General features: G+C 43.0%; 1 protein-coding gene across 1 annotated transcript in view; it reads right to left on the bottom strand.

Annotated features, from left to right (window-relative positions):
* The window catches only part of LOC103376550 (leucine-rich repeat and fibronectin type-III domain-containing protein 5-like), a 151,885-nt gene that overhangs the window by 71,815 nt on the left and 61,601 nt on the right, over window positions 1–18,469 (bottom strand). The window contains exon 3 of the mRNA XM_008306946.1: window positions 9,775–9,886. The gene's annotated coding sequence lies outside the window, so the exon portion shown is untranslated. The remainder of the gene's footprint in view (window positions 1–9,774; window positions 9,887–18,469) is intronic.

Raw genomic sequence — 18,469 nt, 5'->3', positions numbered from 1 at the left:
ACACACACACACACACACGGCCACAAGGGTGCTCCAGCTCTAAAGAGAGCATTAGTTCAAGTCGCTCTCAGAAGCTGCGGGGTTGCGGGTTGAATTCCCCCTTCGGTGTGCAGCCCTCCGAGTGAACTCCCAAGTATCGAAATGTGCGCCACTTTGTTCATTAAAAAGATAAAACAAACACAGGCTGCTGTTTGATCTCTCATCTCTCTCCCCTCCGTCTCTCACACTCCTTCTCTCCCTGAAGCTATGAGAGAAACAGTAAAACACAGAAAAAAAAAGAAGACGAAGAAGATTATCCCTACATGCATCCCTCTCTCAGTGTGTCTGCACAATCACAGGCCTGGATGATTGACAGGAGAAGAAAGATGAACCCAAACACACACACTCACATCAGCTATCTATATATATTTGCACATTTTTGCTGTATGCATGTGTGCCAATTTGCATCCTTTGTGTTTCTAGTTTATTGACAGGGGTCCTGGTTTCCCTGATGTGCATTGTTTTGAATAATCACTTGTTTCTTCAGGGATCTCTGCAGTAAAGGTGGAAAGTGCAAAGATCAATGCATGTTTTCTACACCCACGTGGCACCCATGTCAGCGAGGGGCCACTCCGGAGACGTCCACGTGTAAACCCAGCAAGCGTGTGGACCGTGCACGTGCTGGAGAAGTAAAGCGGGTGATCGTTTTGAGCTTCATGTGTAACGATGCGTGCACTCGTTTCCATATTTTTACCCTGTTCTTGTGTTTTTGTTTTGCTGTTTCATGCTGTCCAGCCAAACACAATAAACAAAGAAGGTGTTTTATTCTTGAATCAGGAGGCTGGTATTGTGTTTTCTATAGCGCACGTGTGGAACTCGTCCCTGTATTAATATTCATTGTGATGTGCGCATGAATCCATACCTATTGAGGGTTACAGGCGCCACGAAAAGGTCGTTACCATGACCTGGAATTATCCTGGAATTGCAGCTTAACATTTACTGACCTGACTACGAACTAGGAATGTCCTTATTTTGAATGGCATNCTGAATCACCCCAATATTCCAACTCGCCAAAACCTGAAAGCAAATAGCAGGTGACCAGAGTGAATCCACCGCGCCATGCTGATGTTAAGGCTCCTACAGTTGGAGCAGGTGTCACTGAAAGTGGGCCTGGCCTCGTCATGCACCCCTACGTCAAGTCCGTCAGCCCTCGGAGCAGCCAGTGTTGCTTAGGTGGAGGTGGTGGGGGACACAGGGTTGTTGGTTTTTTAGACATCAGTGTCCTCCTCACAAGGGGGAACTGTTGGTCCCTGTTGGTTTAAGCCTCCACTGGGGGACCAAGAGGCCCATGTGGCTGCAAATTAGCACTGTGTTTCAGCCATGAAAGCAAAGTTTGGTTGCTTTTGATTTGCATTTAATGTGTTTTTATTGACCTAACCTGCATCTCTACCCACACCTCAAAACTCAATGCTTCATGTTGGAAAATTAGTCAAATGCTTATCTTCTTTTTATTGCATCTTTGTTAATATTTAAGAATCAGCAGATGTCTTAATTACTGTTTCATTTGTTGCTGTTGCAGTTGGTGTTTGTGCTAAACAAATGCTATTTTTTAAACCTAATTTAGACATTTTTTCTATACAACCCTGCCTTACTTTACTATTTTTAACTACATCTCTGTAGTTTCTTTAATCACTGGATCCAAACAAAAAATCAAAAGAGAACAGCTTGTATTTAAAGACAAGTGTTATGTTTTCTTTTCCTATTTTTTCAAGCGGAAAAAAGTCCAACAACTTTGTGTGTGCATCTGCTCCATTGTTGCGTTAGACATCATAGCAGCACAGATCAGAGCCTCTGACTGCCTTCTTTATATGCATTTCATCTTGTAACATTGCTTACCCTTGGTATTTATCCTGCTGCACTATTTATTTTGGCTGCTGCTGCTTTGTTGGAATAAAACAAAAAAAAAATAACTAAAAAAAAAAACCATCCCAGGACAACAGGAGCAGAAGAGAGCGCAGCTGCTCTGGAGCTTCTTGCAGATTTAGTTGGGCTGTTAAATATCACCATTTGTAACACTGTCATTCAGTCTTTACTTTATATGGTTGAGGTTGATGCATTCTGATGGATCTCTGTATGCAGTGTTTTATATTTGTCCCCCAAAAATTGTTTTTATAAGCCTTGAATGGAGGGCGCAGCCATTAATTCCCTGTATGCAGCGTCGGAACAGAACAGCAAACTTAAGCTGTGAATCTGAAGTGCGGTGCTGCACAATCGACAACTGCACACATGCAGACGCTGCTCTCCTCCTGCTTACTGACCTGTTTCAATAATTCAGAAGAGTGACTTACTGGCTGGCTGGCAATGGGCTCTATCCATGGACTCGGTCAAGCGTTACACACAAACACACACACTCAAGCACATAAACAGTGTTTTTTTTTCTTCTTTTTTTTTTCTTATGCTTGGCACTTGCACGTCTATGCAGCTGTACACAGTAAACAAGCTTTAGAGATTTGATCCCATAAGCATATCACTTCCATGACGCATGTATGCATGCATGGGTATTTCCAATCCAAAATGTCATATTGCGGTGCAAGCGCGCACAGCAGCTGCTGGTGTGGGCTAGCTAATGGACTGTGTGCATGTCTGAGGGATTCAGAGGTCTGTTTTGCATTCTGCTCGCCCCTCTGACAGGTTCTACATGTTTTAGTATGTGTGTGTGTGTGTGTGTGTGTGTGTGTGTGTGTCAGGTGAACAGGTATGACAGGATTTACTGTTTAATGGCTGGAATGAACAATTAAAGTGTCCATGCTGCTTTCTGCACCAACACACAGGGAGCTGGAGGACCTCGGGTAATAAATAACACCAGATCTGCTTTTGTTAAAGACTGAAACGTATGTTGTTTATATGACAAGATCTAGAGACTAAACCTTTAAAAGGGTAAAGTAAGACATACACAGGGTCAGGAATACGCCTCATTGAGACAACAAAGGCCAAATCTATGTACAGCACAGATCAAAGGTTCAACTGTACCTACGATTTCTTGCTGTAACACATCAAATAGACTTAAAAAAAAGAAAACTACATAAAAAACCAAAATGCTACTGTCAACGTGAAGCAGAGACGACATGTGAAACTGCTCATGTGTCCTCTCAAGCACGAATAAAGGCTTGTTGCTGATGCTTCAACGTGTTATTATTGCTAACCTCATTCCATCGCAACATTTTTGTGTTTTTTTGTCAGATTTTTGTTTTATCTCAGCTTTTTACATTCACTCTTGGCTGTTCGTGGACATTATGCCTCCAAATTGATGTACAATTTCATCTAGAAGCCGTTTTATTCTGGTTAAACAAGCAATAAATGGAAAGCAAGGCTCAGACACTAACAAGTAGTCATTGATTAAACCCCAAAAAACACACGTCTGCGTATCAAAATTACACATTTAGAAGTTTCCTTCGATGAAAATAATCCTTTCCTACCTTAAAATGCCTCAGATGTCACTGTTGGTTCATTTACGCTGTATGGCTCTATGAAGTCCCTGCCTCCTTGATCTAGATCTTGTTCTAAAATGATCTAATATTATCGATACTGATGTAAACCAAACATTTTTTCATGATACATTTTCAGCTGTCATCAGTGTAGCAGCCATGCACAAAGTTCAGGAATGTCAGCATATCTTACTACTAAACACTTCTATCCCAACATGAATGATTGAATGAATGATGAAGATTCCTTTGAATAACATCTTAAACCCTGTTGCATGATGGGTAGGCTGTTCATCTTGGATGTACAAAGGTTTTCCATACAACCTTAAGAACCTTCACAGTGTATAATGCATAATCTGCTTTTTTTTGTGTGTCTTTGTTCGTCTGAAGGCATTTGCGGTTCCATTCCTCCTGGCCTGCGAGCTATTATCTTATTATCACAATAAATATGCTAATTATTTTGTTTGCATTTATATGCCTTCGTGGCTTCTTTCATTCTCCACTTTACACCTGTATCCTTTGTTGCCGCACACCCCCACCTCCCCTCAGCGACAATAAAGACGATCCTGACTCAGCTTATCTTACAAATGTTATCTTTGCAGGGAGAGAATACAGTGAACTGGAAGATGAGTAAGTCTAATTAGTGCGGCGTTATCTTCGAGTCAAGCCCACTCAGTAGTAATAGAGCACAGTATGGACGCTCCCACACATTTGCAGGCACTAACTCATCCAGTCACCCTGGAAAGCTGGTAGTGTACTACAGAGAGCGGTTGTGTAACCGAGGTGTGGTCGGTCGCTCGCGGTTACACAACTCAGCAAGTATCAGAGTGGATTCTACCAAGCAGGCGCCAGCATCTCACTGTTTTGCTGCTACTTTCACCAGCTGTGAAACTGGATGCAACGCAAATAAACCATTTGCTGAACAAGCGTTCACGCAGACATCAAACACAACAGCGTCGGTGAGACTTTGTGAGGCTGTGATGGATACGTTTTTTTTTTTTTTTTTAAATCTGGGAGTCTAACTGTTCACAAGGACCACGACTCTGCTGTTGAGCCAAAGGTAAATGGTAAATTGGGAGCAACTTCGGGTTCAGTGTCTTGCCCAAGGACACTTAGACTGTGGAGGGGCCGTGGACTGTTATAATTAAGTATGTTTCGAGCTATTGTGTAGTCTTAATCTATATTTGTCAATGAAGCCTATGATTCTGTTTTGTATTTTCTTACTGAGCACAGTGTACATCCTTGAAGATAATGTGGCCGATGAGAACCGGTTCACACACCTGGAGACAGCGGAGACTCCTTTTTTCTATCAGATATGATTCATACTTTAGCTAGCAACAACATCCACACGTTGCTTACCAAATTTCAAGGACGTGGACAGAAGAGGTATGCCTGTCCATGTCATTGGTAACTGGCCAATTAAACTCAGTAGTGTACAAGTCTTACCTATCTTCGGGGCAGTCCCAGCCCAAGAAGATATCTGTAACCTGATACTGAAAAAACAGTTCAGCTGGACATGAGATTACGCTCTGTCCCTCTGAATCCAGCGCTGCCTCACTTTACCTGTGACCTAAAATAAATTCTACATCTGAGAACTGAAGATTTCTCCAGTTTGTTCTTGGGCTAAAGAATCGGGTCTAACAGGATCGAACCGCCAATCTTCCAACAACCCGCTCTACCACCTGAGCCACAAAGGTCAACCTACCACCACATGAAACGTCACCTCACTGGACACAGCTTCTGGTGACCATGAAAACCAATACTTGCACCACTCTGCTGTATCTTGTAGATGAAGAAACATGGTGAAAAGTCCGGGAGAAGATCAAGGTCTGAGGGAGTCATCCTCTGGGAATCACAAACATCTGTAGAAAGACTCACAGCGATCCCTCTGACAGTTGATGAGATATTCCAGCCTGGGCGAGAGGTCTTCAGGGGTCTCATCAATTCTAAGGAATCTCGAATCCCCCGAGTGGATCCGATTCGAATCCTACTCAGTATAATTAGGTTGGATAGCGTCTTGATTTTCTGCTGCAGGTCTTGGATCCGTACATGTCCAACACTCTGAGTGACATGGAACCCAGCGTGCGCCGTATTATCATCTTTCATTTGTAAGAGGGTTTTTTTGTGCTGGTACAACAGGCAAAGGTCTAATTATACTCAAGTCTATTCAAGTTGGGTTTGGCTCTGCTTGCATCCCCTTTGGATCAAGTCTCTCTTCCTTTAAAAATGTATGTCGGCCTCTGTGAGGTTTTCCGTGCCTTCATTTTGAAACTGACTTCTAGTTGAAAACTGGCTACAAAGTCCAATCAGTGGCGCCTCTTAAGCTCCTGAAGCAGATCTTTATAGTTGAGCACCCATGTGATGGTTCATATTTATACTCAGCTCGATAATAACAACTACTGTCTGGTGAATTCTGCAAGAAACCCTTCAGATCCCACCAGAACACACGACTCTTGACACCCATCCCAACGAAACCGTGACACGGGGAGGCAATCTGAGTCATACACCGTTTTTCACAGCCTCGCATCATACTCTTACTTTATATCACGTAGCTCGGTGTAAAAATGTAAACACCAGATGACAACATAGTGTGTGTGTGTGTGTGTGTTGTGGGGGGGTGGTTGTCTCCCCAGCTGGACCATCTTTCATCTCTGCATCTGACATTCTTTACCACCTTATCCCTCTATCTCTTTGACTGCTACCCACTCCACCCTCTCCCTGTTTCTCTCACTCTCTCTGCCTATCCATATATCCATCCATCTCTGCCCACCCAGCTCTCTCTTCCTGCCCATCATCCCTCAGTATATCTGCTTCCATCCACCCCCTCTCTCGGCTATGCAGTCACGGTGGAAAAAAAAAAAGTGTCTCGGAGGAAGCGCGATCAAACCCTCCTTGAAAGCTGCAGAGCTGTTAGGCTCCTTTTGCAAACTTTATTCTTGCCAAACGGAGTTCTTGTCAATATATTTTACGAGGATCTCTCCAAATGGTGAATCGCATTTGCACGAAGGAGAGTTATGGCATTTAGCTAGATGATATGGATGCAAATGTCTCGTTAAGTCAGTCAGCAAATGCATCCAGCTCGTCCTTCGGTTGCGGTAATGAGGAATGAATTAGGGTAATGAACGAGCTAAAGTGGGAGAGATGTAAATGGAGGGTGGAGGTGGAGAAGCAGGACTTGAAGTCTAGCACAGCAAACAAAGAGGGAGAGTACAACCTGTACAGATTTCCAGTCCGTCACAGGCAACTGGTGACTCAGTATGGTGTCACAATATAACCCTGACCTGCATGCCAATGGACTGTTGGAGGACACAGGTGAATAAACAGCATGCAGACTCAACTATCAGACAATTTAATACATCTAAATGTAGTTTAATTAAACTGTCCTGCATGAACTGCAGTAAGAAAGTAGCGTTATAGTTAATGTGAGTGGATGCTGCCTAGTAACACTGGGTATTGAAAAAGCAGCAGACTGTAAAGCTATGCCATCCGCAAGCCCAGACTATAACACCTGGTGGAGTGTATTCATATTTTTTCATTTAAGCTGGTATTCTTAAAACCGTGTGCCTTTTAGGGCTGAAACAACGAACTGACTTAATGGATTAAAGCCGATTAAAACAGTTGTCAACTAATTTAGTCATCAATTAGCTGCTTAATAACATTTTTTGTACNGTCATCTATAGGGGCGCACACATTATAAATCTGTACATGAGTCCAAAGAAACTTCCAAACTTTTAATCTTTTTATTACAAACACCGAGGCTGAATGCGAACGAGTTGAGCCGCTATTTTTTTTCATTTGTGCCACTTATTCATTTTCGTAAAACTTTTCTCTCAACGGAGTGGAATGAAATTTTATTCTTCATTAAAAGTAATCCGGCTAATCCTCTGACGTAGCGGCGCAAAAGTTTGGGTAAATAATACAGTTTTAAGAGCCACTCCAAGAATTTTACACCTGAAGTGCTAATTAGTCTGTGAGGATTTTCTACATAAAAAAAAAAACATACATCTACAATGGCTTTTATTTTTTTTAGTTCATCCGCTTATTAAAAACTAAATTTGTCAGTAGCTGCTGATCCTTTTCCTCTCCTTTGTCTAATCAGATAAACCTGGTTTTAACTAGACACGGGAGATGACTGGAAAGCTAGATTTGTGACTTTCCCACCTTTCTTCCCTCTCCCCACTTTCTCCCTCCTGCCTCTTTCTAGCTGAGTTCAGCAGTCAGCCACATCCCAGAGGGACGTATTGAGGTTAGAAGTGTAGATCTAACAACTAGCTGAAGAGAGGAAAAAGGGAAAGCAGGCTGTTAGAGAGAGAGAGAGAGAGGGCATGGGGGAAAGGGAATCAGCAGCAGAGTCTCGGGGGGTGAGGAGGTGAGAGGTGGGTTTCTGACAGAGGAAGCCTATGTGAAGATGACGAGCTACCGTGTATCAGCCTGAAAACATTAGCAGGGACATAAGAGGTGATAAGGAAGGAAGAAAAAAACTGGTTCGGAGCGAAAGGCGTGAATATTTATCAACCAAAAGGAAGAATTAATCACACCAGTGGTAAAGACCACAGGCGCTGCTGATTTCCATAGCGGAGTCTGGTTTAACAGCTTGTTTCCACTGCAGGGGCAAACTAATCTTCAAGGCAAACGCACAGAGAACTAAGCAACACTATTCAGGTTTCCACTACGGAGCCAAATTGGACACAGCCAAAATGCCAACCTCATTTCCACCATACCTCCTTTTCCACTACGAGGCCAAATCGAGCCGACCTGGCATCCAGGTGAGTGTGGCGCTGACCCAGATCTAGTCAGCTTTCCTTGACTACAGTAACTTCAGAGTCTGGTTTCTGCTAACAGGAAGAAGAGGCTTCCATTTAGCCTTTGTGCAGCAAACAGTCCCGAGAGGAACAAACTCCTGGTACGGGCAGTTATTAAAGGAGCCTATATGTTGGGAGATGTGACTTCTCTAGTGGAGAGTCAGATGAAAGGAATCATATCACGCTCATGTCTGGACGCTAAATATTCAGTAGAACCAGCAGGTGATCGGCGCGACTTAGCTTAAAGAGAAGGTACAGGGGGAAAGAGCATCACTAGTTCTGTATAAATACATTAGAGTTTGGCCAACAGAAGAACCCATTATATACTTACATGAACCTCTAATCTTAAAAAATAAATAAATAAAAATGTTGTTCTAAGAGGGTTTAAGCAGTTGGAACAAAAGTAAATAAATAAATACAAAATTTTAAATATATATATATATATATACAGTCGTGACTCGATAATCCGACACCAAATGTAAAACCTTCTTTTATGTTGGATAGCAAGGCTGTTGGATTGTCAAGATGGAGGTTGAGACACAAGGAGGGCTTGATGCTTGAAGGGTCATTTGTCAACATTTACTGTTTATAGCTGTTATAAAAACTAGCGTATAGTTAGAACACTACGCATCGCTGGATTTCTAATTGACCAGTGGGCTTGTGGTTTCGGTTGACATCAAAGGTAAATACGTTCAGACAGCAGGATGAAATGACCCAAATCAGATTTTTTTTTCCTCCTGTGCAACGACCTTTATCTGATCTTTTCATGATAGTCTGAATAACACAGATCCAATTAATGATGAATATCTGAATATTCAGCGCGGTCGGGGGGGGACTTTCACCCCATCGGAGTGCACCCCTGAGGTGGAACACACGGTCAGTACTTAGCTGTTGATGCCAGTTTAGTTAGCGGTCACAGTTTTGTTTCCACCATCCGTGGCGGCGGCGGGGGAGTGGCACATATTCCACCGTTACCATCCATGTTTACTTCCGTAAACACTGAGCACAATCACTGCGTGTGACGTCATTGTGTCCTCTTCTGTGCATGCGGGACACTTTTGGGTCGTATGAAGTTCACACAGCAGATCACATACAAGTCGCACTTAATTGGAAATGTGAACGAACTCGCAAAAAAATCTGATTTCACAAAAAATCTGAATTGAGCATAAAGTCCTGCAGTCTGAACGTAGCCAATCTGTCAGGTTGTTAATTCAGAAAATACGCAGTTATCCTTATTTGTGATATAAAATGTCATGTTGGAGTCTAAATCCAAGGCTGTTGGTATGTTAAGGCTATTCTTCATGGGTTCCGCTCGTTTTTCCTAAAAACCTGCGGGATAGCAAGGTTTTCGGATTAAGGGTTGGATTATCGAGTCACGACTGTATATATGTGTGTGTGTGCTCTCTTTCATTATATGATGCCGTTTTCACATTTTGTGCACTTTAAAGTTGACGAAATATTTTTTTTAAAAAGAAAACGAAAAAGAAAACAGAAAAAAGCAAAGATCTTACCTTGAGAGATGTAAAAGCAAATAACACTCTGCTTCAGGATTCACATGTTACCACGGCTACAACATCATGGATGAGGGCGCAGATCTAAAATCTTCTTGCAGGTTTTTTCTCACTACAGAACAAGAAAGGAAAAAAAAAAAGAAGTCAGTATGGCATTCAGTGTTGGGCTCAGAAATAAACAACACAAACAAACACACAAGCGAGTATTTTATTTTGTGTGGTCGGCCTACAGCACAGTTAAAGTCTACAGGATTCAGCAGCATTGACTGTGTTCAAAAACAGCCTAATTATCAATAAACTGCTTGGTTTAACTGAGAACTAAAGCGCTGCAACTGTGCAGCATTGAACCAACTGGAAGCGTTCGAAGTTGAGAGCGCAGGTCCCATAGACTGAGCCTCCCACACAGGAAATCTGCCCTCACATGCTGTTGCTACTGGATATCAATGACTTGAACAACCCTGACCATTGATCCAAAGATATCCCTCTTCCTTTCTTTCCTTCCTTCACCCCCCCTCCCGGATTTCTCCATCGTCCCTCTCCTTCATCGCATCCCATTTTCCCACTTGGATTTTTTTCTCCTCTCTTTCCTCGTCCATCCCTCACATCTTCCCTCCCTCCCTCCCTCCCTCTCGCTTTTCAGCTCTCCTCCTTCAAAGGATAGAGGACACAGCTGAAACAAAGGCCGCTTCTATACCAGCTGAGCCAGCAGGACGGAGGGAAGGAGGAAGGGATGGGAGAGAGGGAGGGAGGGAGGGAGGGATCAAAACGAGGCAAGGAGGAAAAGAATGAGGGCAAAGAGTAAGGTGGAAGGGAGGGCGAGTGAAAAGAAAACGAAGGCAGCCGGCGAGAGAGGGAGGAGAAAGGGTGGGGTCCTGGAGACAGAGAGGGATGGAGGCATGAGGGGAGGTGGAAAAGGAAAAATTACAGAAAAAAGTGGATGTATGTGAAAGTGAAGAGGAAGAAGGATGGAGGGAGATAAAGATAGATGCAGAGAGGAGTTAACAGATTGCATCGATAGCGTGGTGGTGTCTGGTATCAGCAGCATCACACACACACACACGAACACACACAGAGTTATCGCACAGCCCGTAATGAATTCTGCACAGAGCAGCACAAACACATGCACTCCATTTCATCACATGCAGAGTGTATCTACATTTCCTAAACCTGCCCATTGGATCACAGGTGTTCCTGCCTCGACACTCTTTATTTATTTCCACTGACATGAATGCAGCGCTAGAAATAATAAAGTTTCAAACCATCAGACTATACATCTGGATACTGGATACATACAGATAACAAGATGACGGATAAAGGTTTCGCTTTTTTTTTATTTTTCCATCCTAACGACCTTGAAAACACAAACAAGCCAGCGACAAGGTGGTCAAACAGAGCCTCTTTGTCAGCAAATCTGCCAGAAGCAGCAAAAGTGATTGACTGGTGTTAATATGCACAACCACACCCTCTGCTGCATGCAAGGGCATGAGCTTCACATCCACTGGACACTGAAGGAAGGGGGGAAAAAAAAGCATGTTTGAGTGTCCTCCTACGCTCCACAGTGTCTAATCAGCAATGTTTTATATGCGTTGTTGCCAAATTACTCAAATTTCTGAATGACTGACTGGGTGAATTAATCACTGTCTGCTCCCTCCTCTACATGTTTGTTATTTATGATCCTCTAAATCCGCCCCCTGAAAATGACCCTGGAAGAAACACATCTGCGACTACAAAGTGGAAAGTGTTGCACTAATTTGCTTGCGCAGCAGAATCTAGTCCAAGGCTGTTATGTAACTGCACACCAAACTTTGTTGCGGCGGCTATTTAGAGACACAAACAGACGAATAAAAGTCATCTATTGAATCTAATCCATCTTACCTGACTATTCTCAACCCTTTTCCACCCCGGAGGTCCCTGTTCTTGCCTTGTACAATGCTGTTATTTACTCTTTAATTTGCGGTTTTAATTGGGTGGAAGAGGGAAAAGGAGAGTTCAAAATTCTCTCAAGTGTGTCTTCTCCGTAGAGTCCAAGGTTGTAAATTTCAGTCTTGCAATCTAAGAGCTGCTACTGACTGAATTTAGAGAGAAATCTCAACAAATAGCCTCGAGCTCAAGGGGTTCTGATTTGAGAAATCTCGATCGTGTCCTTTAAAGCCGCAGCAGACAGACACAAACTGTAGGTCAATGGTTAGTTTCTTGTCGACTCCCAGTGTGAAAAGCCAACCAGTCTGGTCTAATGAGCCTGTGTCCCCAGGGTGAGAGCGCATTCACTCCAATTTAGTCTGGACTGCAATGGCGCATGTATCCTTTAATGAGGCCTGGGTACCTGGGGGGGAAATGCCACAGCGACTTTCGTCAACACGGGCTCCCCCTCGAAGATGAAGGTCTTGACCGATCCTTACATAAAAGAAGAATCTCCAGGAAAAAGGTCTCCTAAAATTAATTGCCTTCAATTATTCAGCATCTTATGTAACTCCATACGTAGAAGAGCTATAACAAGGCGGAGCAGCTGCAGGAAGTCTACCGAATTACAGCTTGTTTACGCTTTAGTGTAGAGTTCACAGCATGGGCAGCGAGGAGTCAGGAGGTATATACATCCCAACCGCTGCAACGTGATGTCAACACACAGCATTAAAAAAAAAACAGAAGCACTATGGAAAAGTGTCCATGGAGGCATCGAAAAAATACTGTAAAGCAACACACGCTAGTTTGCAATAAGAGCATCTGTTCTGCCTGAGCAGGCTTTAAAGTGTTTTAGTGAAAGCTGAGGAAATTAGCACCGAGTTATTATAGTAAGGTGCTTTCCGGTGAAAACAAAAAAAACAACAAAAAACGCTGAAGTTTGGAGTGTCTCTCAACGGGTGTGATGATGCACAGGGCTGATAGTGGTGACTCAATCACACGTCCAATCAAACGCTTATTTTGAAGAGTCTTTTCTGTCATTTTTCCCAGCAACACGCCGTTATTATATGTTATGCTGTAATTTTGGAGAGCATGTTCCCCACGCTTTTTCTGTTTTTTTCTCAACGTTACACTCGTTACAGCAAGAGAAGAGAAAAAAGAACCCCAAATGACAACAAGACTGTCAGCACTGACTTACGCAAAGATAGAAATACAAATCAAATAGAGCTTGACCCCAATAGAGTCTGATCCCAACAAATAAGGCATCATGAGGTTAAAGGCTCCACCAATGGATTTAGGGTTTCATATGTGGCAAACCTCAGGAACCAGAACTTGTAGGGTGGGTCTGTATCACCACTCTTCTTCAGAATCAGTTTCCAGTTCAAACTGAATCACCCCAATATTCCAACTCGCCAAAACCTGAAAGCAAATAGCAGGTGACCAGAGTGAATCCACCGCGCCATGCTGATGTTAAGGCTCCTACAGTTGGAGCAGGTGTCACTGAAAGTGGGCCTGGCCTCGTCATGCACCCCTACGTCAAGTCCGTCAGCCCTCGGAGCAGCCAGTGTTGCTTAGGTGGAGGTGGTGGGGGACACAGGGTTGTTGGTTTTTTAGACATCAGTGTCCTCCTCACAAGGGGGAACTGTTGGTCCCTGTTGGTTTAAGCCTCCACTGGGGGACCAAGAGGCCCATGTGGCTGCAAATTAGCACTGTGTTTCAGCCATGAAAGCAAAGTTTGGTTGCTTTTGATTTGCATTTAATGTGTTTTTATTGACCTAACCTGCATCTCTACCCACACCTCAAAACTCAATGCTTCATGTTGGAAAATTAGTCAAATGCTTATCTTCTTTTTATTGCATCTTTGTTAATATTTAAGAATCAGCAGATGTCTTAATTACTGTTTCATTTGTTGCTGTTGCAGTTGGTGTTTGTGCTAAACAAATGCTATTTTTTAAACCTAATTTAGACATTTTTCCTATACAACCCTGCCTTACTTTACTATTTTTAACTACATCTCTGTAGTTTCTTTAATCACTGGATCCAAACAAAAAATCAAAAGAGAACAGCTTGTATTTAAAGACAAGTGTTATGTTTTCCTTTCCTATTTTTTCAGGCGGAAAAAAGTCTAACAACTTGTGTGTGCATCTGCTCCATTGTTGCGTTAGACATCATAGCAGCACAGATCAGAGCCTCTGACTGCTTTCTTTATATGCATTTCATCTTGTAACATTGCTTACCCTTGGTATTTATCCTGCTGCACTATTTATTTTGGCTGCTGCTGCTTTGTTGGAATAAAACAAAAAAAAAATAACTAAAAAAAAAAACCATCCCAGGACAACAGGAGCAGAAGAGAGCGCAGCTGCTCTGGAGCTTCTTGCAGATTTAGTTGGGCTGTTAAATATCACCATTTGTAACACTGTCATTCAGTCTTTACTTTATATGGTTGAGGTTGATGCATTCTGATGGATCTCTGTATGCAGTGTTTTATATTTGTCCCCCAAAAATTGTTTTTATAAGCCTTGAATGGAGGGCGCAGCCATTAATTCCCTGTATGCAGCGTCGGAACAGAACAGCAAACTTAAGCTGTGAATCTGAAGTGCGGTGCTGCACAATCGACAACTGCACACATGCAGACGCTGCTCTCCTCCTGCTTACTGACCTGTTTCAATAATTCAGAAGAGTGACTTACTGGCTGGCTGGCAATGGGCTCTATCCATGGACTCGGTCAAGCGTTACACACAAACACACACACTCAAGCACATAAACAGTGTTTTTTTTTCTTCTTTTTTTTTTCTTATGCTTGGCACTTGCACGTCTATGCAGCTGTACACAGTAAACAAGCTTTAGAGATTTGATCCCATAAGCATATCACTTCCATGACGCATGTATGCATGCATGGGTATTTCCAATCCAAAATGTCATATTGCGGTGCAAGCGCGCACAGCAGCTGCTGGTGTGGGCTAGCTAATGGACTGTGTGCATGTCTGAGGGATTCAGAGGTCTGTTTTGCATTCTGCTCGCCCCTCTGACAGGTTCTACATGTTTTAGTATGTGTGTGTGTGTGTGTGTGTGTGTGTGTGTGTGTCAGGTGAACAGGTATGACAGGATTTACTGTTTAATGGCTGGAATGAACAATTAAAGTGTCCATGCTGCTTTCTGCACCAACACACAGGGAGCTGGAGGACCTCGGGTAATAAATAACACCAGATCTGCTTTTGTTAAAGACTGAAACGTATGTTGTTTATATGACAAGATCTAGAGACTAAACCTTTAAAAGGGTAAAGTAAGACATACACAGGGTCAGGAATACGCCTCATTGAGACAACAAAGGCCAAATCTATGTACAGCACAGATCAAAGGTTCAACTGTACCTACGATTTCTTGCTGTAACACATCAAATAGACTTAAAAAAAAGAAAACTACATAAAAAACCAAAATGCTACTGTCAACGTGAAGCAGAGACGACATGTGAAACTGCTCATGTGTCCTCTCAAGCACGAATAAAGGCTTGTTGCTGATGCTTCAACGTGTTATTATTGCTAACCTCATTCCATCGCAACATTTTTGTGTTTTTTTGTCAGATTTTTGTTTTATCTCAGCTTTTTACATTCACTCTTGGCTGTTCGTGGACATTATGCCTCCAAATTGATGTACAATTTCATCTAGAAGCCGTTTTATTCTGGTTAAACAAGCAATAAATGGAAAGCAAGGCTCAGACACTAACAAGTAGTCATTGATTAAACCCCAAAAAACACACGTCTGCGTATCAAAATTACACATTTAGAAGTTTCCTTCGATGAAAATAATCCTTTCCTACCTTAAAATGCCTCAGATGTCACTGTTGGTTCATTTACGCTGTATGGCTCTATGAAGTCCCTGCCTCCTTGATCTAGATCTTGTTCTAAAATGATCTAATATTATCGATACTGATGTAAACCAAACATTTTTTCATGATACATTTTCAGCTGTCATCAGTGTAGCAGCCATGCACAAAGTTCAGGAATGTCAGCATATCTTACTACTAAACACTTCTATCCCAACATGAATGATTGAATGAATGATGAAGATTCCTTTGAATAACATCTTAAACCCTGTTGCATGATGGGTAGGCTGTTCATCTTGGATGTACAAAGGTTTTCCATACAACCTTAAGAACCTTCACAGTGTATAATGCATAATCTGCTTTTTTTTGTGTGTCTTTGTTCGTCTGAAGGCATTTGCGGTTCCATTCCTCCTGGCCTGCGAGCTATTATCTTATTATCACAATAAATATGCTAATTATTTTGTTTGCATTTATATGCCTTCGTGGCTTCTTTCATTCTCCACTTTACACCTGTATCCTTTGTTGCCGCACACCCCCACCTCCCCTCAGCGACAATAAAGACGATCCTGACTCAGCTTATCTTACAAATGTTATCTTTGCAGGGAGAGAATACAGTGAACTGGAAGATGAGTAAGTCTAATTAGTGCGGCGTTATCTTCGAGTCAAGCCCACTCAGTAGTAATAGAGCACAGTATGGACGCTCCCACACATTTGCAGGCACTAACTCATCCAGTCACCCTGGAAAGCTGGTAGTGTACTACAGAGAGCGGTTGTGTAACCGAGGTGTGGTCGGTCGCTCGCGGTTACACAACTCAGCAAGTATCAGAGTGGATTCTACCAAGCAGGCGCCAGCATCTCACTGTTTTGCTGCTACTTTCACCAGCTGTGAAACTGGATGCAACGCAAATAAACCATTTGCTGAACAAGCGTTCACGCAGACATCAAACACAACAGCGTCGGTGAGACTTTGTGAGGCTGTGATGGATACGTTTTTTTTTTTTTTTTTAAATCTGGGAGTCTAACTGTTCACAAGGACCACGACTCTGCTGTTGAGCCAAAGGTAAATGGTAAATTGGGAGCAACTTCGGGTTCAGTGTCTTGCCCAAGGACACTTAGACTGTGGAGGGGCCGTGGACTGTTATAATTAAGTATGTTTCGAGCTATTGTGTAGTCTTAATCTATATTTGTCAATGAAGCCTATGATTCTGTTTTGTATTTTCTTACTGAGCACAGTGTACATCCTTGAAGATAATGTGGCCGATGAGAACCGGTTCACACACCTGGAGACAGCGGAGACTCCTTTTTTCTATCAGATATGATTCATACTTTAGCTAGCAACAACATCCACACGTTGCTTACCAAATTTCAAGGACGTGGACAGAAGAGGTATGCCTGTCCATGTCATTGGTAACTGGCCAATTAAACTCAGTAGTGTACAAGTCTTACCTATCTTCGGGGCAGTCCCAGCCCAAGAAGATATCTGTAACCTGATACTGAAAAAACAGTTCAGCTGGACATGAGATTACGCTCTGTCCCTCTGAATCCAGCGCTGCCTCACTTTACCTGTGACCTAAAATAAATTCTACATCTGAGAACTGAAGATTTCTCCAGTTTGTTCTTGGGCTAAAGAATCGGGTCTAACAGGATCGAACCGCCAATCTTCCAACAACCCGCTCTACCACCTGAGCCACAAAGGTCAACCTACCACCACATGAAACGTCACCTCACTGGACACAGCTTCTGGTGACCATGAAAACCAATACTTGCACCACTCTGCTGTATCTTGTAGATGAAGAAACATGGTGAAAAGTCCGGGAGAAGATCAAGGTCTGAGGGAGTCATCCTCTGGGAATCACAAACATCTGTAGAAAGACTCACAGCGATCCCTCTGACAGTTGATGAGATATTCCAGCCTGGGCGAGAGGTCTTCAGGGGTCTCATCAATTCTAAGGAATCTCAAATCCCCCGAGTGGATCCGATTCGAATCCTACTCAGTATAATTAGGTTGGATAGCGTCTTGATTTTCTGCTGCAGGTCTTGGATCCGTACATGTCCAACACTCTGAGTGACATGGAACCCAGTGTGCGCCGTATTATCGTCTTTCATTTGTAAGAGGGTTTTTGTGCTGGTACAAGAGGCAAAGGTCTAATTATACTCAAGTCTATTCAAGTTGGGTTTGGCTCTGCTTGCATCCCCCTTGGATCAAGTCTCTCTTCCTTTAAAAATGTATGTCGGCCTCTGTGAGGTTTTCCGTGCCTTCATTTTGAAACTGACTTCTAGTTGAAAACTGGCTACAAAGTCCAATCAGTGGCGCCTCTTAAGCTCCTGAAGCAGATCTTTATAGTTGAGCACCCATGTGATGGTTCATATTTATACTCAGCTCGATAATAACAACTACTGTCTGGTGAATTCTGCAAGAAACCCTTCAGATCCCACCAGAACACACGACTCTTGACACCCATCCCAACGAAACCGTGACACGGGGAGGCAATCTGAGTCATACACCGTTTTTCACAGCCTCGCATCATACTCTTACTTTATATCACGTAGCTCGGTGTAAAAATGTAAACACCAGATGACAACATAGTGTGTGTGTGTGTGTGTGTTGTGGGGGGGTGGTTGTCTCCCCAGCTGGACCATCTTTCATCTCTGCATCTGACATTCTTTACCACCTTATCCCTCTATCTCTTTGACTGCTACCCACTCCACCCTCTCCCTGTTTCTCTCACTCTCTCTGCCTATCCATATATCCATCCATCTCTGCCCACCCAGCTCTCTCTTCCTGCCCATCATCCCTCAGTATATCTGCTTCCATCCACCCCCTCTCTCGGCTATGCAGTCACGGTGGAAAAAAAAAAAGTGTCTCGGAGGAAGCGCGATCAAACCCTCCTTGAAAGCTGCAGAGCTGTTAGGCTCCTTTTGCAAACTTTATTCTTGCCAAACGGAGTTCTTGTCAATATATTTTACGAGGAT

This window comes from Stegastes partitus, unplaced genomic scaffold, assembly GCF_000690725.1.
Source record: "Stegastes partitus isolate 25-593 unplaced genomic scaffold, Stegastes_partitus-1.0.2 Scaffold50, whole genome shotgun sequence".
Lineage (NCBI taxonomy): Eukaryota > Metazoa > Chordata > Actinopteri > Pomacentridae > Stegastes > Stegastes partitus.
The sequence above is the reverse complement of the archived record's forward strand: the minus strand, read 5'-3'. Positions and strand labels throughout refer to the sequence as shown.